Source organism: Accipiter gentilis, chromosome 23 (genome assembly GCF_929443795.1).
Source record: "Accipiter gentilis chromosome 23, bAccGen1.1, whole genome shotgun sequence".
In the NCBI taxonomy this organism is placed as follows: Eukaryota; Metazoa; Chordata; class Aves; order Accipitriformes; family Accipitridae; genus Astur; species Astur gentilis.
In genome coordinates, this window is record NC_064902.1 from 20,727,834 (window position 1) to 20,754,149 (window position 26,316).

The 26,316-nt window shown below is 38.6% G+C and overlaps 1 protein-coding gene across 1 annotated transcript in view; it reads right to left on the reverse strand.

Annotated features, from left to right (window-relative positions):
- The window catches only part of PDZRN3 (PDZ domain containing ring finger 3), a 146,839-nt gene that overhangs the window by 111,968 nt on the left and 8,555 nt on the right, over positions 1-26,316 (reverse strand). The window lies entirely within an intron of this gene.

Below are 26,316 nucleotides of genomic sequence, written 5' to 3' on the forward strand. Positions count from 1 at the left end.
ATTTACAAAGAGGGGAAAAAATGGAGTAAGTGCTTGGAGATGATTGACAGATGCAGTAAATGTAACCCAGTCTTTGAAGATAAATAATGAATGGTGGTGCAGATGCAGCATTATCCTTTCCCTCTCTGTTAAGGCATTTCAGCTTGCGAACAGTGCCCTTACTTTTTCATGTGTTGTTGAAAACTGAACATATGGTTATGCTCAATGAAAACAAGTCGGAATCACTGTCAGATGAACACAGATTAAAACCATAACAGAAATCTGACCCACTCAGATGCTGTGGCATTAGTGCCCTCCCACTCAGCTGCAAGCACCACCATCACTACATGCCTAGTTCCTTCTTGCAGGCTTTGCTGGAAGCACTCTGGCAGCAGGATAGCAGGAAATATTCACGTTGATGATGATGTATGATTTCTAAATGCTTTCCACAAGAAAGAATTTGGTATTAATGTGATTATTTGCTGTGAAGAATATGCTATCACTGTGTGGCTAGATTCCTAGCCTTTGTGAGGAAGACATGGTCCTGGCACAGAGTCTATATTCTTTCTCAGAAATCAGTAGCTTAAATTCTGCTGCACTCCTGATAAACAAGTAAACCCTAGGTAATGCAGTTTGAGTCTCCTCTTCCACTGCCTGCTTTCCTAAGACTGTAAACCGTCCTTCTCTGGGGATTCAGCCGGCCTTCCCTGTAGTTCAGAGCTCCTCCTGCCAAATACATTAGGTGGGAAAGCTGACTTCTGCAATATTCATATTCCAACTCCCCTGCCAAAAATAGAATTCAGGTGTTTTACAGGACAAAGTAAAGACTGCCAGCAAACAGCAAGCCTCTGGAAACCTGAAAACTTCGTACTCGGCAAGGATTATTTTAAACAGTAGAATACAGGGATCCCATGTATACTATCAGGTGTTGTACAGTCCAATGACTGCAGCTTTTGTCTAGGTGCTAAGCTTTCTAGGCACATCTTGAATTTGCTGGAACAGCCGCAGCTCTTAAATCCCAAAGGAAGGCTGCTTTGGGGTTTCAGGATAGGTTGAGACCAATCTCTAACAGGCCATGCTTTCCTAGGAGATCAACTCCTTCACAAAATGAAACTTAGTTGTAATAGTAAACATAGAAGGAGATGACTGAATTACAATCAGAAAGACTCGTGGTTGCAGTGCTTTTGAATTATTACTTTAAAATATTTTGAAAAAATCTTGCTTTGTACTTGTGCAGTGTATTATGGATCCTAAAATAATTTCTAATTCTGCATTCTGCTATGGGATGTTAATAAGGCAGATAGCAGGTAGTGGCCAAGATTATTAGTATACCAGTTCAGTGCCAGTATGGGGGTTGATGTTACCATGTGATGTGTCTTTCCTATCTCTGATTTCGATGAGTCTGTGATATGTAACACCCATCATGCTTTACTGTGTTAGATCATACGTTAGAGGTCTGTTGCAACATTTGTCAGCATCTTTACGGAGGAAAAAGAAACCCTAGGAAATCTACTGATTCACCACTAATGTTTAGCCAAACATGCAAAGGTGATAATATTTAGCAAGCACTGTTCCAAAACCCAAAGGAAGGCAACATGGTTGGTAGCAAATCTGATGTGATAGCTTTTACAGAGAAATTGCAGTTCCCATTTATGAGAACCAAATGAAGTTTTCTTCCATTTGTCCAGAGATTTATGATTTATTTATTGTTAAGAGTAGGGAAATGATCTAAAAATATATAAATAATTAATTAACATCATTTAACAGACAAAAGAAGGAACATCACTGTTTAAAGAGAAAAATCCCAGGAAGAGCTGAAAAGCATGACTTTTTCTACACAGCTTTACTTAGAAGGAGTTAGAGTGAAGCAGTTGAAATCCTTTGAGTAAAAGTATGTAGTGCTGTTCTGTGCAACACTCTTAAAGGTTAAGTTGTTAGCTGTCAGTGTTCAGTTATACATCACATTGCTGCTGGGGGAAGGGAGCACTAACTACTCTATTTTTCCAGCTCTGCAGCCAGACTCTCTCTAAACAATTTCCTGCACTGGGTTCACATAAGAGACTAAATTGTTTCTAATACAAGGAATGTAGTTAACCACAACCGATAGACAAATACCTTTTCTTATCACTAATGGATTACAACACTTGACTGCAAAAGCAATTTAAACCTTACAAATGGCATATTCAACCCTGTAACAGCAGTTACGCAGGGAGAATTGTTGTTACAGCAGCTTTTCATTATCTTTGAATGTTTGCACTTAAAATGGATTATATTTTTTAAAAAATCAGCAATATAGCTTTGTTTTTATCCACTGTATCTCTGAAAATGATAGTTTCATGAGAATATTCTGTAGGTCTTCAAGCTGTGGACAATATTTCATGCTTAGCAATTCACATTGACACTCAGCAGCAAAACAGTGATGGCTCAAGAACAGTTTATATGTTTAGAGCAGAAAAAAGTCCACTATATTTATTAAAACATCTGAGAGACCTCACCAAGATTAGGGTCCCAACATGATAAATGTTATGGGTAAAAACTGCAAATATGGATGTACATTATAGCAATCCCCAAACTTGTGCAAGTCTCACAGGCAAACTGTGATTTGCCTGATATACTTAGCTCAGGGAACTGGGGCACAGAAACATGAAGGGCAGATTCAGGTCATGAAACTCCCCTCTTTCATGGACTATGCACCTAGTAGGCAGCAGAATTAGTCCTTCCTCTTCTTTTGGACTTGTCATTGGTATCCTGTGGAAGTCCCTTCCTTCCAAGGGAAGGAGCTACCACTGACTCTGTAGTCAGCAGGAGCTTCACCTGAGCCATCGTACGGTTGGGTGACCCTCTCCTATCTTCCACTTTCTGGATAGAGAAACCTCTTAAGTTTCTTCCCCATGTTTTTGGTAAATCTATACTATTAATGATAATGAAACTGTTGATGAAAAAATGTCAGTTTCTGCCTATCGAACTCCGCGGCACCTGAGCCCATCAGGCAGGCTTCATGTGCAAAGACGAGATCCATCTGTGCGCTGATCCAGGCACTGATCTGCCTGATGTGCACGTCTAGGATTCTCTAATGTTACACGCTGCTTCCCTGGAGGCACCAGTGGGAGCTGATGCTCAGGTGGTCCCTCGCAGTAAACCTTCTGAATTGCCCTGGAGGCCTCGGGTACATGAAGAATCCATCTCCCACTCCCCAAAGCAGACTCTGAATCTTACCCTGTGACACTTGCCAGGCTTACGCACTGACCAGCCCCCTTCTAGTTCTTGTTTCTCTTTTAAAGCCTTACGTCTAGGAATCATGGTCTTAAGTGGGAACATGAGCTTTCGTCATAAAATTTTTAGCCCTTGGAGGAGAAAGGCTTGAAACTGTGAAACGTAACTTCAAAGAAAAATTCTTGCATTCTTTTTAGAACATTTCTGATCTTGAGTCAACCTCATGACTTTTTGCCATGCTTCAACAACAGGGACTGCTAAGTTTGTGATGTTGTTTTTTTGGAAAAAAAAAAAAACAACCCTCTTTGAAGATCTAATGGAATACAAATATTCATCAGTAGATTTAATTCTACTCAGGCACACTTAATTCATTTAACTCAGGCACACTAACTTTTAATTCATATTCATTTCTATTTGGCTGAAACTGAATGTTTAACTGATTCTTCCATGCATTTCAAACACTATCCTAGAAAACAAATCTTCAGTTGTGCTTGTAAGACTCACATCTATGCTGTGAAATATTTTTAGCTTCCCAGTGACTTTGGGAACAGTGTGTGTGAAGGGAATGAAGGAATGATCCTGTGATGAGCAAACAGGATAGTCTGTGTCTGTCCCATGCAGTGGCAGTACCTATAGGCAGTTCCCTTCAGGCACGGTGGATTTCAGTGTGAATCATTGGATATAAGGACATATGGTATACTCTGGGAATTTTCTGGTACTAATCAAGTCCCATTTTTGCTTCCTTCTATACCTATCCTGCTCAAAATCCTAATTACTAACAGGTTATTTCAGCCACACAATTGCATCAGTTTTAAAGTAAATCTCCTGCAACTGTTTATATGCAAATTAATACTTCCTAACATAAAGCAGAGGCAACTCTTTTCCATGTGTCTTAACCCAGTATTCGTAATTCATATATTCTCTACAAAGTTATACCTGGCATAAAGTCAGCTCCCTAAGTTGAAACATGCTACTTCAAGCTTGCGAACAGTTGCCCCATTTTCCCTTTTCACATGCCCTGAGACCGAGTGGCACAGTCTTTGCAAAGCCTGTGCTTGAAGGACTGAAGGTGGGGCTAGCATCACCAGACTGTAAAACTCCTCACTGAAAGTTAGGATCCGGAGATACAGTTAAAACCAGTTATGTTACCGTAAGTTACTTAAATAGCTGTATCTCAGCAAAGCCATGGTAACTTCCTGCATGCGCACTCTCTGCATTCACCAAGTACCATGTGGAAGTATATCGAGCCAAAATCATCCTGGAAGTGATTTCAGCACGCTGGGGAAATAAAAACCGAAGTTTTAATCTGAATTTGTTACCTCAACTGCCTATTCAATGACTACTTAATAGTTTTGGGTGAAATGAATTGGAAAGTTCTGAATATAATGATACTAGCATAGTAATGAAAATACTTAAGAGAAAGATATCTTTTTTTTTTATCAGAAAGGAAAGTATCTGGGGATTCCAGAACTCAGTTTAGTTTCCACCCCCATTTCTGACTGCCTTTGTGGTTTGGAGAAACCCACCCTCAGCTGCCCAGATCCCGCCCCTCTGGTAACACTGCTTCTGGGAATGCTCTTACCCCCAGGTTACCTCTGCGACCCTGCAGCAGCCATCCCTTCTCCCCCCGAAACCAGCCTGAACTCAGCCTGCAGAGTCTGCCTGTGTCAGATGACTTCTGCATCCTTTGATGGTGATGGGTTTTGTCACCCTGTAAGGAAGAATCCTGGGTCACCCTCTCTGCCTGTGGGGGTACTGCAAAGGCAGACGGCATAGCTGCGGGCTGGAACCTGCCTGCAGGGCAGGCAAGAGGACCTGTAAGGATTGAGCGTGTGTAGGGTTTTCCCCTGGGGCTTTTGGAAGGTTGTTGCAGGGCCAGCCCCAGGGCTCTCCCAGCAGCAGGCCATGCAAGAGGTAAACCTGCTTAGAGGTGGCTCTAAGACTGTCGCCTGCAACCAGCACAACAGACAGCATAAAAGGCACATGTATCATTTTTAAAAACTCAAAATGAAATGAAATGCAAGATGTAGCTATCTGCCCCTGATTAGGATGGTACTTCCTGCTCTCATGCAGGAATGGTACCAAGTCCTTCTAGTTTAAACTTGCTATATATACAGATCTTTAAAGATACGATGTCTAGCTCCAGCAGTGCTATTATGAGTAGGCGGACTGGAGTACTGAGTCAGGTCCCAGGTCTTCTAGCTAGTGACACAAGTCAAAAAGCTGTTTAACGACGTTTTTCCTGTGTTGCAAAACAGCATGGATGTGAATCATGGGGTTTTGGTGGGGAGACTAGAGCGTGCAGTGAGCAGAGGATCCAGGGGCAGAAAGTAGGAAATCAATGAGCATCTTTTCTCTGCATAGAATTCTAGCTACACTGGGTTTCTTTCCCTCCTACCTTGTACCCTGTGCAGTCAGATTTAGATTACAGTGAGAGTGAAATACTATCAGTGAGAACAATAGTGTTTTACATGCTTTTCACATTAAATAAAATGACCACACAAGGGACAAGGTAACGGAGAATATGGCCCATGGGAAAATTTATCTGAAATAATGGTTTCTTCTGAGTTTGAAAATCACTTTTATGTGTACAGCACTGAGATGGTCTGAGAGTTACACTTTGATTTAATGACTCCCAGACTTGTTACGAGTGTCTGGTCTGGATCTCAATTTCTCAGCTGGTTTCTGCTTTCCAGAACCACCATTAGTGTCCCAGAATGTGGGGGCTAGTTATGAGCTTCAGGTCTGAGAGTCATCTGCATTTTTAGCAATCATCTGTTCACTCTTCTGCAAGCCATCTTCTCCAGTATAAATAATACATACTCAGTAATTGTAGTATCTTTGGTTAAAACCAGCAATAATGTGTCAGTGCTATAGATTATGTATGTCAACAGATCCTTACTGGGTAATGGTTTAGTGTTTATTCCACATCCCCAAATACATTTTCTGAAAACATTTTAATGTTATTTCATTTCACACTGTAAAAACTCGGGTTTCAACACAAATGTCAGGCGTAACAACACTGACATCCTTAAATAAACAGTCTTTTGGGGGCAGTTCTCTTAGAAGTACATTTTTCAGAAGCTGGTGCCATTTGTTGAAGCTTGCCCTGAACTGTCAGCATACCTTTTCAATCAAAGCAACAGCTGCCAGACTGATATAGTCCTGCACCAGAATGAGAGCCCTTCAGAGCTTACATGCCCTTGTCTTATCTCAGAAGAGTCTGTAGCTGCTGATACCAAATCACTAAAAATGGCAGCAGAAACAGTAATTCGGGTCTAATCTAATATCATGGGCTGAAGGGAAGCCACAGTCTACCCCACCCTACATTCCTTGAACACCCGAATTTCCCTCTGGGAGTCTTAGGTATACAAAGAATAAATGCTTTCTCTATCTGTAAACTGATTCACATTTTGCTCTTTTTTAAAAGGAGTATTATTAATTGCTGTTAGAAATAGTCAAATACAGCAACCTGTAGTTGAATACAGAATTCATGGATAAACCAATTTTAATAAAAAATTGGAATTTTAAGCAACTGTTATCACTATTATGGATGCTTCCTATTCATCATGGAAGTGTAGGTATAGCTTGTTTATAGGGTATATAACTGCAGGCGTTGTAGCTATGGCTTAAAAAGCATTTTAATATTTAAGTACTTGTTTTCAGGACTTTTCTGAAAAGATTCCTATTTTGTCTCAGACTTCTCATGATTTAGTCTCAAGGTAACTGATTTATGTTTTAAGGATTAGTAAAATCCCACAGAGTATTTTGTTATTAATGAAGTAATATTTTGCCTAATTTTCTATCTGATCATTTTTCATTCACTTTATGCTGCTGCCATAACTCCACTGACCTCAACTCTTTTAGAACTGGTTAGCTAGTCTGTTCTAGCATGACCAAAAAATCTAGTATAGGCGTGTTATATACTTTAATATAGGGTCAGTTGGTCATGTTAAAAGTCATGCTTCCCTAATCTTTCTCTTGACTAGTTCAGCATATATTAATATATGCAGTGCCCCTCTTGTCAACTCCTCTTTAAAATGTGTCGTATATTAAATTTTTAGTATTATTTATCTAAATCTTAGTCTAGACAAAGGCACCGTGAAGCTACCACAAATTTCCATCCATATGTAAGAGTGAAGAGTAGCACTAAAGCAACCCGGACCTGAGGATTTTAATAGTCTGGGTTTATTCAGCCCTCCAGGGAAGCAGGCTGCCTTTGTGGTTAAATAACTTAATGGACTAAAAGAGCGGGGTTCCACACCTGGCTTAGCCATGAAGTTGAGTAAACTAAGCTTCTGTGCCTCGGTTCCCTGATGACAATGATAATAGAACCCCTCCTGACTTTGTCCTTCCGTACATTTTTGAATATTTATACTGCACGTTTTTTCAGACTATTGTCAATAGGGATTCAATTTCCGCAAGGGTCCCCAGGTGCTACTAGAGTAACAATAATAAAGGAAGACCCACAGCCTTGGATCTCATGTAACTTTTATGCTGTGGGTTAGAGGTTAAGTTAGGGCAGAAGGTGCCCACCCTCTCCAGTGTGAGCACAAAAAATATTAGGCCTGTCTGATTATGATGTGTGAAATATGCTCACTGAAGCCAATATGAGCCCCTACCTTAATGGGCAGCCTCATTTCGCTCTGGTGAGCTGCTTAAATAAACCTTTGGGTTCTACTGTGATAGCGGAATAAGTAAATAACCTTTCAGATGCCCAAGTGGCATTAATGCAAAGCCACAGTTTCTTAGCACATCCTCCAGGCATGAGCCATTCTAAGGATGTGAGAAAGCCAGAAATGGAAAGAGCAAATGCTCTTTATCCTAATGCAACAGTTGTTGGAAATAACAAGCCAGTTGTAAAACTGTCAAATATTTGATGCTTATGTAAAACACTGTTATTTACCTTCTGTTGCTAAAGTCTGTTCTGTTCCATTCATGCTACTCAGCTAACTTCTCCATTTAGTACTGGTAGTAGTAACACAAAATTAATTTTAGTAGGTTCTTGTTATTACCACTATCTGATCATTTTCCTTAGGCCTTCTACCTCCTACCACTGGAAAAAATAGTGTCAGTGTGACTGCATGCTGACTGCAGCAGGGAAGATGTGTAGGGGCTGAAAATATTCCTTGAAGACGTTGCTATGTGAACTATTACTTATTTATATAAGTACAACTCTTTTTTTGATAAGGATTTCAGACTTATGCTCTATGGGTTTCAGAACTGACAGTGGACACTGCAGAAGAGAGCCATGAAACCTTCCCATATGACAATATCTGATGCCTATTTGTTATACTTAAGAAATAGGAATGAATGGAAATGCTTCAGACCATTCTGATACTGCAGAGCTGAAAGGCATCCTTGGTTCAGTTTTTAGGCAATAGTTGTTTTCTTACTGGGTCTTGGGGCTCAAATCTAGTCCCATCCAGAGAAATAATAAAGACAACAGACATGGGAGCAGACCTTAGAAAATCATACAGTGTCACATCAGGCCATGAAAGAAATTGTTACCGATTCTAATGCAAGTATAAGAAAGTTCATGTAAGACCTTGATAACAGAGTTTGTATCCAGCCGTACGACATGATGGCTCATCCAGCTCTACTGTTAGGAATCCTTTAACTGCGTAAGTGCAAGCTGAACATCTTTAAAGTGGAAAGAACTTTTGTCTATGGGCTTGAACATGAAAACTTTAAAGCTTTAAACAAGACATCTGGTTATTGTGCTGCTACTGCGTATTAGGTTAGATGTTTGTTTGCTCACATGCATTTTGAAGCAGAAAGAACAGAAATAACACTCGCCCTGACTGTTTATTATAAAAAGCATATAAAAATTATGAGCACAACTTAGTGAAACTCTTATCTAGCTAAATACAAAATAATTAATGCAGCTACAATTAAAATCTTGGAAAGACTACAACTTTTATATATTGCAGTTTGACTCTAACCACCTGTTGCAAGGATTCAAAATAGTTTCCAGTGTCCTTCCACATCCCAGGGCTCTGTGACAGAGGTCTCTAAAAGGGGTATTTGAAACAATAACAGACCACACCTGGAAAGAAAAGTTAGTGTCAGCCTTCGCAGCAGTCTGGCAGCTGCTAATGTAAAATTCTACCTTTACTGAAAGGGGGGGAAATGGCCGTTTCGATTTATAACCGAAATCTTACTTGGTTAAAGTGTGTGAAGTGAGAAAGCTTGCCCTGGCACCTGTTAAAATGTATCAGGCATCACTTTGCTTCATTGAACCTATCAGCCTTTACAGGCTAATAATTGATTATATTGGTAAAAAACGGCCACTACAGGAACATCTGTTTACCAAGAAAACTTTCAGGTCCATCTTGAAGAAGAATCAGCTTTTCCTTTCTCCTTCAAACTTCCCTCGTGTCCCCTGCAGCTGTTCTCCCATGAAACAATAGATCAATTCAGACTTACCCCAAAAGAACAGATCACAACCAAAAATTACATCTCTCTCAGGGTTACCAAAGCAAGACTTTGACTTCTTGCTGACTTGCAGCACATACAAACTGGCTTTTACACAAATAGGTTATATCTACTTGGCCTCATGCTCTTGTGCTGTTGGATTCCCAAATGATTGAGACCAAGATAAATGTGTTTGGGAATAAAAGGTTTTAGCCCCCTCTATGTAAATTCCTATACAGTGTTATCATCGTGGAAGCTGAACAGCCAGACAAATAGCAGTGATGTGTAGCCATTGTCTCTGGAAAATACTCTGAGTAAACTTAAACTTCAGTTGACAGCTTTTTAATTTCTTTATAATTTAAAATTTTTCACTTACACTAAACAAAATGCCCTAAACTAATAGTGGTAATTCTCTTCTCTGAGTTCACTAGTCTATAAAGATCTGTAGTTTTGCAGTCAAATTCTCCTGTTTTGAGAAAATTCCTCTGCTACTGTTCAAAATCTCCACAGACAATGAAAAAGTTAAACTCAAAGGATGATCATACAGAGGAATTAATCAGATATGTATATAATGTACTGCACAATGCCCCAAAGTAAACCAATTTATTTACAGGCAATTTTAAATAAAATTCAGTAAATATTTTGGCCAAAAGTGAATTTTCAATTCAACTTCATTCCTTTCAACTGCACATCAGCTGCCTTTCGCTTATTTGTCTAACAATAGTACCTGTGAAAATATTCATTTATATCAGGTACTTGACCATTGACTTATTTGCAGTACTTGTCTTTACATGTATTAGCATATGTCCTTACATGTTTGCATTGATGTCTTCAACCCCTTTGCATTAATTTGTTCAGCTTCTGTTAATCTCTCCATACTTGTTTAATACTGTTACAGAACTTCCTATAAATAACTGTTATTTAGTGCACACCCAACTTCTAGACTTCAATTGAAGATGTGTTTTCAAGTTTTACAGGGAGGATTAGAAATAGGTATTTTTTTAAAATTGTATGCAGTGCTGTGAAAGATTCAACTGTTCTTTGTCACTAACTTCCAGATTTTATCCAAAATAAATACTTTCTAGATAAACTGCTTGTTGAGGTCCCCAAAGAACTAAAAAAAAAATCTTGCCTTGTGCTTTCCTTTCTAAAATAGCCTCTTCTACAGATATGCATGTTTTATTTTCTTTCTCCTCCTATGTTTACTTTGAATTTTCTCCTCTTTTAACTAAAATAAAGGAATTATGTAAAACAACATCTGAATATACATAGCTTTTATAACAAGGTGTTTAAGTGTATAAAATTATATTAGGTCTGTCTAGGAAGTCTTTAAATGTCTGTCTAATGTCTTTCCCCTAAGTGGCTCCTTCTGCTGCTTTATATTTTCTTACATGTAAAGCTATTCCAAGTACCAAACTGCTAACAAAATGGAATCATATATTATTGTTCCTCTAAGTTTTACCTATTTGTTTGTTGCTGGTCTATAGCTTTTTTTCTTCTTTAGAATTTCAATTTGACTCAAACTCTCAGCCTTCTCAGGGTAGGTGGTCTGTAACATTAAACCATCAAGCAATCAGTTTTATGCTTTCCTTTCTAACTCCAGCCCCAGCTTTCTTTTCACAAACAACGGTAGGAAATCCTCTGTCTGACATAAAGTATAAAGCAAAACAAAAATCAGGCCCGTTTGTGATTCAGAGATATGCTTAGTGCTCTTAATGCTTAAAATGCTACATGTTTTGTATATACTTTGTATGTATTTTGTATATAGTATATACTTTAATCCAAAGGCTATTTAAATGATAGACAAAGTAATGGCTGGGAGAGAACAACAACAATGATAATAAACTGTAGCTTTAGAATTGAACTTGATCTAGAATTTGTTGAATTTGTACATCCAACCAAAAAGAAATTTTTAACTCTGGAGCTGAACTATAAACTTTTATAGAATAAATTTAGTTAGGTCATGACACACAAAAAAGTTTACATTCAGAGAAGAAAAGTAATTGTAAGTAACTTGGATGCTTGACAATAATGCAAAGTATGATGTTTCTCTAAATCACAAGAAGTGGTAGAAGTCAATGTGTTTCAGTTGCAAAGTCACTATTCCAGGTTCCAAGCCTCTATCTACTCTGCAATTAATGGTAGAAACTGAAATTTAAAATAAGGACTAGAAAATGAGCGCACTGTAACAAAAGTAATGGGAATATTCTGAAAAGGAAAAAAACCCCAACCTTCAACATTTTTCCATTTTCAAACAGAAAATTCATGCTGTATTTCATGTTCTTAAAAAGAAAATATGTAGTAATCTGTAAAAAGAACCTAAGATATGATCATTCACTATCATGTGTCAAAAATTTAGTTTGTCGGGAGAATGAAAGCAGCTAGTAATCTGGATGTTACAAATTGAGGAGAGTAAAAGTCGAGCAGTTTACAACTGGGTTGTTACGAAGTGGGAGACCGAACTAAAAGTCTGTCATTGTTTTCCATAAAATTCTTCTCAGGTGTCAAATACCACAATTTGGATTCTTCAATGACTAGTTAAGGTTTTACATACTCAAAGGAAATGTAAAATGAATTTGTGTCTTTCATAGGTTAGTAGATATGCCATTCGTGGATTATTTTCACATGCTTATAGACTCTGACACTCATGAGTAGTACAAAAGACCCCAGTTTTTCTTATTCTAATGCGTATACTTAACTTTAAGCAGATGAGTAGTCCCTTTGGCTTTAGTAAAACAAATTCCATACTTACTTAAGCATTACCATACAAGTTTTACATGTTCAGCCTTCCCCCCGCCCTGTAACAGACAGCTTTATGGTAACACTACTTTCATTAGGGGCACTTTTATCCCCAGGGATTCCTGCTCATCTACAGATCATACTATAGGCTTGCATGGACACTATTGTAACAATAGTTACAATAAATAGTTCTAAATTTTCTTTTTATCATTAGATTAGAAAAGATTTTACAAAAAAGATTTTACAAATGTGGCCATCAGTTCTCATGAACTCAGTGAAATCTTCACTGCTAACTTTAGCTAGACAAGATTTCTGCCCTAGCAGATATCAAATTAATTGGACACTATGCTCATTACTTCAGGTCAGGGTTTGTCTTTCCATTTTAGCAGCTTTGAAAATAGTCCTACTATCCTTGGCTACTTGCTTACTCAAAGACAATTTCCTTTGAGAATGGGCTTGAATGGTTTGAAATGTTGTGTTTACAGTTAACAACTCATTCACTAACACATCAAGGATAGATATAAACAAAGATATTTATCCTTTTAGCATGTTTGACTTTTTTCTATAGTCCCCTTTTCCCTGCGAAAGATGATGTACATCATCTGATTGTCTCAGAATATGAATTACTTAGTGTGATTATTAGTCTGGTGGCAAAAAGCAGTCAAGACCTTTCCCAAGACCTCCATTTATAGCCTTAATTTGCATTCTTCTACAAGGATAAGTAAATTCTACCATGGTTTATCGCTTCATTGACAACTCACTTTAAGAAGCCATGATAATTGCATTTCTTCCTGCAACTGCAGAAAAACACTTTCTAAGCAGTTAAAAGCTTTTGGGCTTAGTTTTTTTCCAAAGCTTTTCTAAAGGAGGGGAATTAAATGGTTGCAGTTGGACACAAACAAGTAGTAAGGGCTAGACTCTGCAATCCTTGCTCATACTGAACAGAACCTCAGGCTATGGAATAAACCAATGGGAAGAAAATTATTTTGAGGATAAGTTATTATTCGGGATGAAAGGGACAGAGTTAGTGACAAGTGTATCATCTTAGTTCTGACTGTGGGGTTTTGGTTCCTTTGTTCTATAAATCCATTCAAATTATGACACAGTATTCAAAAGCAAGCATAAAGTCTAAGCAAGAGACTAACAGTGCATCACTCAAATCTGGAGGACTGGCAGGCATACTACTTTTCCCTTAGCTTATGCATGAAATTAATTTCATCCCGAAAGAAACTTCACAGCATCTCCTCAACCCCTTAACTCCTCCCTATTTCTGCCTGAGATACTTTACTAAAATGTTTCTCGTTAATCTAATGAGTTAGGGTGTGCAACAAAGAACCACAGCAGAGCGTCTGGGGAAGGCAAGCTGGGAAAACTAACTGAAATGCACAGTGTCAGCCCAGTGAAAGTAGCCTTTAATAGTCTCTAAAGCTTGGAGATTTGCTAGACCCGGCAAGAGGCTAATATATTATCTATTGCTCTCTTTGACATCCTTGCTCATTCCTGTGTTTATTACTTGCTTAAGTCAGCTGCTCTGCAAGTCTGCAAATGCCTTCTGCAATAAGAAATCCACGAAGAGGGCAAACAAAATTGCTTTTTGGTAAACTTGAAGGAGAGAAAGAACATTTTAATTAGCAGCAGGGGGTAAAACTGGTTAAAACTGAAGGAAAAGGTTCTAGTTGCTAGAAAAAGGTTTGTAATAGAAACAGTCAGCAATTCCCCTGCTGCAGAGGAAACTTTGCCTTACAAAGCTTTTAAGAGAAAAGAGAGAGGCCAAAATGAAGGGAAAACAATGAAAGGTTATATTAAAAAAAAAAAAAAAAAAAAAAAAGGCATCGGTATGTACTGGCTCCTTCACATACAGGAAGGAATCAGAGCTGGCTGTGTGAACTTTTAAATTAAAACAAGAGTTGCTAGCAGGACACTTAGGAACTGTAACTGCATCTGAAGACAGTTCATTGCTTTATGTTCCAAATTGTCTGATGCTTACCACTGCTAAAGGCAGGCTGTGAAAGGCCAGCTTTTATTCAGTCTACAGCATAAAAGGTGCCAAAACTTTTACTCCAAAATGAGAGCTAGGGATTCTTGACAAACTAGCAGGAAAAGGAAAGTATTACTAGCAGAGAAAATGGGAAAATGCGAAAGTGAAAAGTACATAAATACAAATTTTATTGCAAGCCTGTGGTTAAAACAACTGCCTCGACTCAAGTAAGTAAGGGAATCTAACTCGGTGCAAGCCAGTGACTGTGCCCCTGAGAAGTGCAGCTCCCAGAGCTTGCTTGTGTGCCAATGTGCTTGTTATTTTAGCAACAACTTGTATTCTATGCCACTGTCATTACCTGGCTTTTGTTTGCTTGGATTTAGGATGAACTAAGCTTTAAAGAGTTTGATACACAGTTTTTTCAAAGAACATGGAATGATTTAAGAATTCTTCCTAACTATAGATGTGAGATTTCTTTAAGACTTAAAATATATGAATATATTAGCCTTGATTCTGAATGAACTACAAGGGAGACATAAATAAATATGCAGTCAGTGGGGTTTCCTCATTAAACAAAGATTATTTCTTCTTCTTTGCAAGAAATTTGCATCAGAAAAAAGCACTGGACAGAAAGGGAGTTATTTGTTCTTAGGTTTCAGCAAATGATTACAAACTTTCACACATAGTACATATTTACACACCTATAAGTTCATCAGACATTTCTTAAAAAAAAAAAAGTGCTTAAAAGTTTGTGTGAGGACTGTGGTAAAAGGAAGTAATTGTAAAAATGCAACATAACTGCACCGGTGTGTCTACCCCAGCAGCCGCTCTGGTCAGCAGACAGGCTGTTTTGCGCAGGGTTCCTGGTGGCTTTGGTTTAAAGCCATGCACTTAGCCATGTTTAATTCAACAGGTTCGACTGCACCTTCATGTAGAACGACATGCCATCTGCTTACACATCAATCCCACCTTTGTCTTTTTACACAAAGTAGTACTTAGTCTGCATCAGCAGTATTAGAGAAGAAAAAATTCCCTTTTTTTGCTAGAGGGAAAAGCAATTAGCCAGAAAACAATGGTGCATCTCCACATGCCACACAGGAAGAATAATTTAAACTTCCAACTGCTCTGTGTTTGCAGCTCAGGTTAGATACTCGGGATTTCCAGTGAATTAAATGGGACCTGGTCTGAGCCAACAGTCTGTTCAGTTTACATGTGGTATGGCCATAGGAGTCTTTTCTTTCTCACCATGACCCTCTCCTTGTCAAACCACAATGTATCTCCATCCAAAAGCATGTTCTCAGAAATGTTGTAAGCCCTAAACCCCCCACAATTTCAGCAACAAAATATTTCTTTGATTACCTTGAATATTATCTTTTGTCTGTGACATGGTTTCTTATTGATAAACAGTAATAGAGTTTGAAGTAGTAAAAATAAAAAAAATCACCCTATTCACATAACTCATGAAAGCCCTACCTTCAGCACATTACTATCTACAGTCAGATTTTGGTCTTAAAAGGAGAGAACTGCTAAAAGAAAGAAGAAAAAGATTTCTGTTTGGAAATTGAGAGAAATATACTTCAGAGAACGTTGCAAGGGTGGAGATCAGATGATCTCTTTGTGTGTTTCTTTATGAGGAAAAAGAAGTTATGCAATTCCAAGCAGTCATGTGGTATGGCAGCTGCTAAAGTTACTGCTAATTTTTATTAGAGCTGGCCAGAGCCAGAAAAAGGTCTGCTTTATAAGCAAGACCTTTTAAGAAATAAACTAAATCTTCCTGAGCTAGGAAGCCTGCAGAACTGAGAGAAGAAGAAAAAATAGCACTAAAGAGTTCTCTTCCCCTGGCCCCCCCAGTGATTCAGGAAACATTTTCACTCTACCTTCCTGTTGCCTATTTCTTTCTCATATTCATCCAGTCAATCAGACATACATATAATATTTACTAGTTCTCAGCTCAAATTCCTGCTCAACCCCATGGCCCAAAAGGACTCTTCACGTGCACAATGTGCATGTGCTTTTATTCGCCCAAGGAAGAAATGTGGCCCTGGGCTACAGGCTTTGGTTGACCCTGCTGTGAGCAAGGGGCTTGGAAAGGTGATCTCCAGAGGTCCTCTCCAACCTTGGCCATTTGGTGATCCTGTGAAACATTTAATGATTTTACTCTATTTGTTAAACTTGAAGACGGGATTTAAAAACTACCAATATCCTTGTGATATTTTAGAGGACTGAGCACATGTGGCTCATGTCTTTGAAACTTTGTGCATAAATTAAATTGGATCCTGAGCCAAGCTTGATCACCAAAGCAGTTGTTTTCAGTGTTGCACACTTTTGTGTGCTTCGAAGTTATGTGGATGATGGCAAAAACCAAAGAATAAAGGCAAGTACTTCCAGATAAAATTCACTACACTAAAGAGACCAGTCATGACTCTTCAAATGTCATCTAATCTCAGTTTAAAGAGGATTAATTCTGTACTGCTAAGTGGAGCATATAATTAAGCTGTAGATACTATACTGGGGTTAGGGATGATGGGATGATAACCGTGTCCGTGTAAAACGGTATATAAGAGGAGCCTGCTGTAGGGTACACTATTCCTGAGACCCATAGGTCAAATCCTACAATAGAGGCTATATAAATTAATGATTTTTTTTTTTAAACATCATTTTGACAACAGGCTTCAGCAGACTATTAAAAAGGGGCTTGCACCAACAAAAGATACTGTTTCCCATATTCTGACTCGTTCCCCCCCCCTTCACAAAACTGAGGTACATTTAATGCATAATTTAAGTTGCAGATAAGATGCTTGCACTGTTTGCACTATTTGGGAATTGCATGCCCCAGAACACAGAAATCGCCTAGTCCCTCACAAAACAAATGTCTCCTGTCAAGTACACAGCGATGGGATTTGTGTCTCTACCATCTAGTGATCTACCCGTATAGCCTGTTTGTACCACTCCTCCTTCCACTTGTAACAAATCCTTTCCTTTTTTGATGTATTACTCCCCCACCCAGTCTTTAAAATGCAAATTCTGCTTTCAGAGGTAAATTCCCTTTTCAGATATAAGACTTCACAGATAGAAGCTTCTTTAAAAATGTTACACTGTTATATGAAAGCTAACATAATACAAATTTACTTTGGATACTAAAATGCATAATAAAGTCTTAAAAGCAACAACTTAAACACTGTTCTCATTTAAAAGCCCCAGTGCTGAAGCAAAAAATTCTCAACTACTATTATTGTCAGCCCAGTACCATTTGTATTTATGAGAGTCTAAAAACTTTACAAGTCCTGTAGTTGCACTTTGTAGTGGAACATAAAATAGTAAAGTTATATTGTTTTAAAATTTATCAAAACATCATGCCTCAAGTAAAGAAGCAGTCAACAGTGTTGGAATTAATTTCACAATGCTGATAAGTTGTCACCTCTTAGTGTTTAAAGCACAGAACTGCAGTTAATTGCGAACAGCTTCCAATTTTTCATAGTGTAAAGAATCAATTAATTAGGCAAAGGAAAAAGCCTTATGTATGAGAGAGAATATGAATCTAATGCCATTATTGCTATACAATTTGATATAGTAAATTTGATCAACTTCTAATTGAGCAATCTCATTTTCCACGTTTTCCTGTTTGTAATGTTTCATGTCTTATCATAAAGTAGTATTTGGCAATTTGAAAAAAGCAAGCAAAAAACCCCATACCCAATATTGGAATGTATTTTGTTTACTATCAAGCAGTAAAACCTTATTTGTCTTAAAAACTACAAATACCACTAATGAGAAGTGACTTTGTATTATACTTCTTACTAGAACAGGTTCCAGGATTTCATTTCAGTTTCCATATTTTGTGTGTGAAAAAAAGGTTACATCCTGTTGTGAAGAAAGCAGAAGTAAGGCACTCATGGCAAGCAGGTCTCTGCATGCCACGGTCTTGTTCTGAAGAAAAATCCCACCACTAATAAACAAGGTTTGAGCTGCAGGATAAGGGTTCAGGATCCCCAGAAAGATCTGGTCACTCTGACACATTCAGTATTTTTCACATTTGCTGAACAAATTCCATTTTTAATTCCAAAGGAAAAGTTATGCAAATTTTACTCGAGTGCATTTTGAATAGCAATAGTCTGAACTTATTCTTTTTGTTAGTTAACTTGCACTTACTTTATGCATATCTTTTAGTACAACTGACATGGTAATGTACTGCATATGTACTAAATTAAGGATGATTGTGCCTGATTGCCCAATTATTATGATACACACAAAATGTGTGAAAACAGTTGATAGGACATTCTGTGTGTTTTCTCTAAAAAGACACAGTGCATTCAAAATCTAAAAATAAAATCTAAACAGTTAATCATAATGGTTTGGCTTCAAATGTGGAAAACTGAACAGGAGATGATTTAAAATGCAAGGAATTGTACCACATGTGAAAAGAAGATTAAATCGTCCCATTGTTATATGCTTTATATGCATCCTTTTAAAAAAAAAGTATTTGTTGGGAGTCTGACACATTTCTTTCTGATTAGCTACAGCGAATATGAAAACAGCTATTTTTCACTTCTTTGAAAGAGAAATAATTCACAAAACCAAAATCTAGATTTCTCAGGTGGTTTGTATTTTCCCTTCATCACAAGCATCACAGCCATTGGCTGATCTGCAGCATCGTGACTGCTCCTGTAGCCCACGAGATGACACACCAGGCTTGTCCTCGAGCGCAGGACAACCTTCCCACCATGCCAGTCGCAGGAGAGAACGACCTCCGTTTGCCTCGGCACTGAACAGCCTGGCAAAAGGCAGGCCAGGCACTGATCGATAGCTGTTTTAGCTAGATAATTAGCATGGATTGGTTTACCAGAAAATGGTAAACACAGCTGAGGGAGAATGGATGAGATATTTCATGAGCTATGTGATCAGGCAATACATGTGGCAACTGAGCGAGTCCCTTGCTTCATGTGAGATTTGACAGGCCTGGAAATTATCAAAGTGGTTTGCATTTCCGTTCCAAGTCCTGTTCCTTGTGGTACCAAACAAGTTGTTAACCACATCAAAGAGAAAAAACTTTTTGGGGCAGGGCATGTGCTATATAATCTGTGACTTTCACTGGTTTTTAAAGCATTATAAAATGCTATCCTATCAGCAGAATTTTTCTCCCACTTTTTCCATCCCTGTAGTCATGAAAAGTTTGATGCAAGAGAATCTGACCTGGAAAGTATATTCCTCATTATCGCTTCTCCTTTTTCTCAAGAGCAATTTCCCATTTAACCATGCAATTCCAACACAAACATGAACAATATTATTTAATTTCTCTGCAAGGACTGTGGATGCTACATCCCAGCTCACCCCAGCTGCAATCCCAGGCTTTCAACCTCTGCAGCCATTTCCCGGTAATAGGGACACCAAAGGGTTTCCATGGGGTACAGCTCTCTGTAGGGAGTAGCACGTGAGAGGAATAGGGATTGTAGGTTATTCCCAGAAGAAAAAGGAGAATGGGGCTGTCAGGAGAAAATGCTCATGAAGTGAGGAAGCGTCAAAGAGCAGCACCAAAGTTGCGGGTGAAACAAATATTGTGGAAAGCCGAGCAGCTCTGGGAACCGCCGGCAGGTAGGTGCAAGCGTGGTCTCTTGGGGCTCAGAGAAGACTCACTGCTGGAAGAGCCTCTGAATGAGACCAGTTCCAACAACAGGCTCTAGGCTTATCCTGTGTCCAGTTAACTTACAAGTAGTTTGTATCAACCTGGAATGGCTGCAGCCACTCTGCACGTATGTGAGGAACAAGGGCCAAATCCTACAGTTAAACTGTTTCCCCCCCAAATTCAGTGTGAACAGGGCAGAGCTGCACGAGGGGTCCCCGAGTGCCCCCCGGTGCGCCTCGGGCGCCCTGGCAGCACTTGTCTTCTGGGTCGAGCTAAAGATTTCCACTGGTAATAGGTAGCTTCTTCACAAATATAACTGCAGCACCTTTCAAGAAAAAGGGTATTCCTCCGAATTCCACTAATGGTAATTATTTTCTCTGATTTGTGCACAGTTGCCATGTCCCCCATCTCAAGAGCACCAAAGGTTTTACAGGACAGATTTTACTTAGCTAAAGACTGATACCGGGTTGTTTTCAAGCAGACTGTGTTAGCAAGGAAAGCAAGAGCAGAGGGAAGTGCAGGGTAGAGGGCTGTGTGCAGGGGGAGAAGGGACAGAGACATCATAATCTCATTAATTTAAGAAGTGTTACACATAAGGGATCTATTCTGGAGTTTAGAGAGCTTTTTTGGATAATTTAATTACCTCTTTTTCATTCAGCATGCCCTTGAGAGCAATATTCTAAGCTTCCACAGATTCAAAATGCCCACATTATGCTTAGGGTCAACACGCTGTAGACTTCTATTAAAAAGAAGAAACAATAAGATGGTGCAGCAATTTGAGGGGAACTCATGGAGGACCTTTTCAAAAGTTGCAGTATGGAATGTGCTTATAACTTGAGCTCTGCAGTCTACTAAGCAGTGCAGAGGCAGAGACTGTAAGTCCATAATGCTAGAAACAAGATTGCTTGCTTTGTTTGCAACACTTTTATTTTCATCCCATCCAAATTATTTTTCTTTTTTGTTTGTGGGAAGGACAATAGTACAGTATTTGGTGTAAAAATCCTGTTATACCTTTTTGGTTCATTTTCTTTTTGTTCTCTGGCTCATTCCTCTGCTTTCCCACCTCCCTGCCACAGCTTAGGCTGTAGTGCTGGTATGAAATCAGGCAAATAAATTTATGAGAGGAAAAAAATGCAGTGATAACCAAGGCTGCCTGCTTTCATTTACATTTTCCTCTTAAGGTTGTTATTATTCCCTTTTGACTAAGCTGCGGGATCTATGTTTTAGCACTGACGTGATGCTGCTTTGTAAGATACCATTAACAGATAGGGACAAAGGCCTTGGAAAGTCTTCTAGGAGTATAAACTCTAAAAAAAGCTGACTCCGCTATAGCTGCACTCACTGCCCCGTTGTGTTCGCTCTCCACAAATATTCTAATGTGCTTGTGCGTCCTGGCAGGAACTTGAACAGCCAATTTTAAGTCACTGTCTGAAAACGTTTTCTTCTAGAAAATTAATTCCTAAGTGTATGTAGCTGCAGAGTAAATCTTGTTTGCAGAGCTGAACTCTTCCGTTCACGACAATGAAAAAATTCTGTTTAACCTATACGCTTGGCAGAGTTCAGCTAGTGCTAGCTGTAAGTTTCCTGTAAGTAGCTATAGGCTTAGATTTATCCTACTAAAGCTGGCATAATTTTAAAAAGTGCTCACCAGCAAGTGAGAAATTGAAAGCCGCATTCAGTTAATAATTTTATTTACTGATCGTTTGTGGAAGTCTCCTGTGAGCTGTCTGTGAGTGGTGATAAGCGAACAGGGCACACAGGCTTGAGACAACTGCATGCTGACAAGAAAGCCAGACTGGCAATACACTGAACCCTTTCAGCCCAGAGACTCAGCCTTGTGGAGAAACTAGACCCCATCACACACCAGCAGACCGCATGAAATGTTTCTTCGTTTACTCGTTCACTCAATTTCGAAGCCATCCTTGCCTCAGCAGCAGGTCTTTCTTAGCACGTATGTGTCATCGACAGGGAAAGGTATGCCACGTGCTTGCCAGAGCATTCTTTCTTGCCATTGCTGCATGGCTGATGTACTTTCTCTGTGCTGGTTTGACTTTTCAGAGTCTATGTTTTTAACACCGCTACCAAATTAATTTTGCTGAAAGCTACCTAGCCACCCCATGTGAGCAGAAAGTGGCTCTGCCAAAACAGTGCACTTACTACAGGGTGAACAGGGAACCGAAAGCAAATTGCAAATTTTGTTTGTACATATACAGTAGAAGATTTGCTAAAAAGTTTCATTGTTCTTATGTGTAATCTGTGAAGAAATCCACGTAATGGAAAAGCAGCCTATAATTTGTAGCAAATGAGGGTGCTTTGGGGAAAATCAATCAAATGCACTAAGACGTGTTCTCAACTCCTAAACTAATGATCCTTCCTGTGAGCAGCATGAAACACTGGGCAAGTCCCAGGTGGCATAAATCCTCAAGGTCTCAGTGGAGCTGTGACAGTTTATACTACCTCAACAGTACCCTAATTGTGCTTAAAACTTTTTAAGGTGGCAAGCAGTCAGCATTTCAAAAGCCTCCTTCTTTCTAAGCAGTCCTGAAGCTAAACAAACTGAAGTTTACTAGTTAGTGAGAAGAGAATGCCATATTTAATTTATAATCTTTCAGAGCTGATGTGCTTAAAAATAAAAACTCTGAAAATCTAATTTTGTCTTAAGAAATGCCAAGCAGCTGTGTAGAGGAGGCATTCATGGCTGGGACTTGAACCAACTTCTGTTAAGAGAGGAAATTAGGACCATTTTGTTACCCTGACAAAAATGAAATCTATGAGAACAGTAATTTCTTTGCATAAAAATCAATAGTTTCAGTACGTTTTTAACGTGGCAATTTGCTACGGAACATCTTAACAATAATTCAGTAAATCACTAGTGCTGCATTAAATCAGCTGCTTGCTTTTAACGTTTAAGTGCAGAACTGCATGAAAAACATGTAGTCAAACCAGAGGAAATCTCGTAGTATCATTACTTCCTCACTTCTAAAGTAATTGTGAAAGATCTGAAAACAGATATAGGTAAGAAGCATTGGTTTACACAGAACAGTTACAAACAGAGCAAGATCCAAGTCTTGGATCCTGATCTGACAAGAACTTCTAACAGTTATTTCCCAGTTATATACCTAGATTACCCATTTGCAAAGTAAGGAAAATATTATTAAACAGTGAGGGGAAATAATTATGCGGCTAATAGCCGCAACACGATCTTCATAGTCCTATGTAAACACTAAATATCACTATTTAACATATTCTGTAAAACAAAATACAAGGGGAAAAGGGTATTTCTCTGTATTTCTGTCACATGCTGCTCTGAAGACTGAGTAGCACAGACCATGCAACATGCATGTTGATGTATGTCACTTAACAGTAGAAACATGTAGTTCACAGTGGCATTAATTATGTTAATGATATACAAAGGGCAAAAAAATTGCTTTTACAGAATATTCAAGACTATTTTTAAACCTGATTAACTGCTTTGCATTTAACCTTCTAAAAGATGCAGAACAGGAAATCCAAATTGCATAAGGAAAATATGTTTACAAATTATCTCTGACATAATCTAAAGTTTATCTCCATATCAATTTGTCAGGACATAGAATTTGCAAGCAAGTATCAATATAACAATGCATTTGCTATCAGCTATAAACAGTACTATGTACGTGTCTATGTTTTACACTGCCTAATCCCTGCTCAGTAATAAGAAATGTTGTGACAGTTCTGAAAATGAGGAATGACACTCGTATTTTATGTGCTCCAGAATGCATCCACCAGAAGATCCATAGCAAAGGAACATTTTCCAAAAGGAAATCAAATAATTTGTTTTACTTCATTGTAAATTCTCTGTGATGGATGCTGGACTTAATTCTAGAGATGTTATGCTCAGCGGCTTATATTAGAATAAGAGTTCTTTGTGAAAGAGTCTATTTAAAATCATGCTGGTGATACATAAAACCTTAATACTGAATGAACAAGTCAAGTTCTAGATAGCTAAATTCAGTTCTAGATAGTTAGGTTACCATGTTTCTTTTTCATTTTTCATACTTTTGAAAGCAAATGTGACCTGCTAAGATGCTCTACTCTCTATGCCAAGTTCCATCTGAGTCCTCCAGCTGTGTCCTGCCAGTTACAGCTAAATCTGTAAATGATTTTTCAGCCAAATTGCAAATCGAAACTTTGGCAGTGTGAGGGTTATAAAAAAAAATTGCCCCTAGAAGGACACTGTCACTGGACATTACCTAATTTTCATCTAGATAATTTACAGGATATTTCAATTATCTAAGATAATTGGATATTAGTATGATAAAGCTCACTTAGATGCCTTGATGCAGTATCCCCTGCAGGAGGTATCCCCTTTTTTCCTTAACCCAGACTAGTGTTAGTAGTGTCCACACTACACGTATTTTGAGGGCTCTATATTAGAGCACTTCAGGCTTGTTCTGTGAACTGGATGTCTGTAGTGTCTGGGGTGCATTACATGAATTAAATTTATCTAAAAAAAATATGCAGTCAGTACACCTGAAGACTGCTCCGCAATGGGAATCAAACCGCATTAGCTGGGCACCATTCAGAGACTTGCTTCAACAAGACACTCCTAATCCAAACTCAGATGCTGATGAGGAGGTACCCAAAGTCAACTCTTGGGAAGCAATGTCCTATATTTTCATCAGCATTTTGCAAATATTTAGAGGTGAGAAGAGTGAATATGAAAATGAGTTTGTGGTCAGCGCAACAAAGACTTGTCAACACAAGGGTTCCTGCTACCCTTGGTGCGTTATAAATAAAACAAATTGCTCTAGTGCCTTTCTTCAAGGATGTTGTCTTATGTGAAAATAGAACTTGAAAAGACCCTGCACAAACACTGCTCACACAGGCATGATGCCACTCAGGGAGGAGACACAGCCAAGAAGTACAGCAGAGAAGCTCACCCAGCCTGTCTTCAACTGTGTTCTTCTCAGGTTCTTAGTGCGCGTCCAGCATAATGGTATTTAGTTGCTTAGCCTGGACTGTCCTAATGTTGCCAAATGCTAATCTTGTGGAGAAATGGAGCAGTAAGGAGGGAGTAAAAAACAAAAGAGAACCCCCCCCACACACACACACCCGCCAAAAGAACCACAAAATCAGTAAGGAGGGAGGTCCCTTGCAACAGAGAGCAGATGCTGCAGAGCCCACAGAGGTTAGCTGCCCTTGTCCCTGTGCCATAAGCACGGGTGACTTCTACAGACAAGTGCCGTATGACTGCAGTTACAGACGGAGTTACAGCGCTTACACTCAAGGAGACTGAACCGGGCTTGCGCAGAGAGCCTAGGACATTTCCTAACTTTGGGGTATTTGATTTTGCAAAGTTTTGGTTTTCATACAGTTGTTTGGTTTATGTGACTATGTACTACTTCAGAAACGGATGTCAGCTTTTCAAATACGCTTTGGGGAAATACATGCTTATGGGAAAATTTTCAGTTCAAACAAAATTGCATAGTTCTCACAAAATTGTCCAGACCTTTTCACAATTATGTTACATCATATATATAGTTTAAGCAACTCTGGATCATTTCACAGCTCAGCTTCTTATCTTTTTATAGTTCTGCTACTGTGGCTCCATTCTTTCCCATATGAAGAAACTTAATTAATATTTTATATCCTTACTAAATTGTGAATACAATTTACCATAACAGTACAGAAAATAGCAAATACACATTGTCCCCCGCCAACAGAAAATCCTTAACAGCTGTTTATTGCTCATTTGCAAAACATAAGAGCAATGGAATTCCATTACTTAGAGAAACTGGCTGTTCCATGATATCCTTGGCAACAAACACCGCACTTATCTTTTTGAACAATAGACTCTCAAAGTTTCTCCAGCTTACAAAAATAAGACAGTGAAGAATACTTTTTCTTAACTGTAAAATGCTAAACAATGGGAACTGACTCACAATCAGCTGCATTTTGTTTCATGGAAACTAACCCTTTTCTCTCTCTGAAAAAGAAATTTGCTCGCTGCAAATTGCGAGAAATGTTTCAAGCAACCATCTCTTTCACAGGAAGGACTTTTTATTGAGGTCAAGACTTTGGCAAAATGAGAAGAAATTCAGACTGCAATCTGAGTAATATAAGAACTTACAAACAACATTAAGGGAGTTACTCAGGTTTATAATAAACCATACCGAAACTGCAGAGCGGAATTTTTTCTAACTGTTCAAAACTTGGTCTTAAATACCAAGAAAAATAAAATCATGGTTTACACCACAGATATTTCACATATGGTTTTAACTAAATAACTTAAAAGTTTCCAATAGCTTTAGAAAGAAATATCTATGGCATACCAGATAGATGCTAGCTCCTCAGGAAGTCAGGACACGCACATACCATCCATAATCTG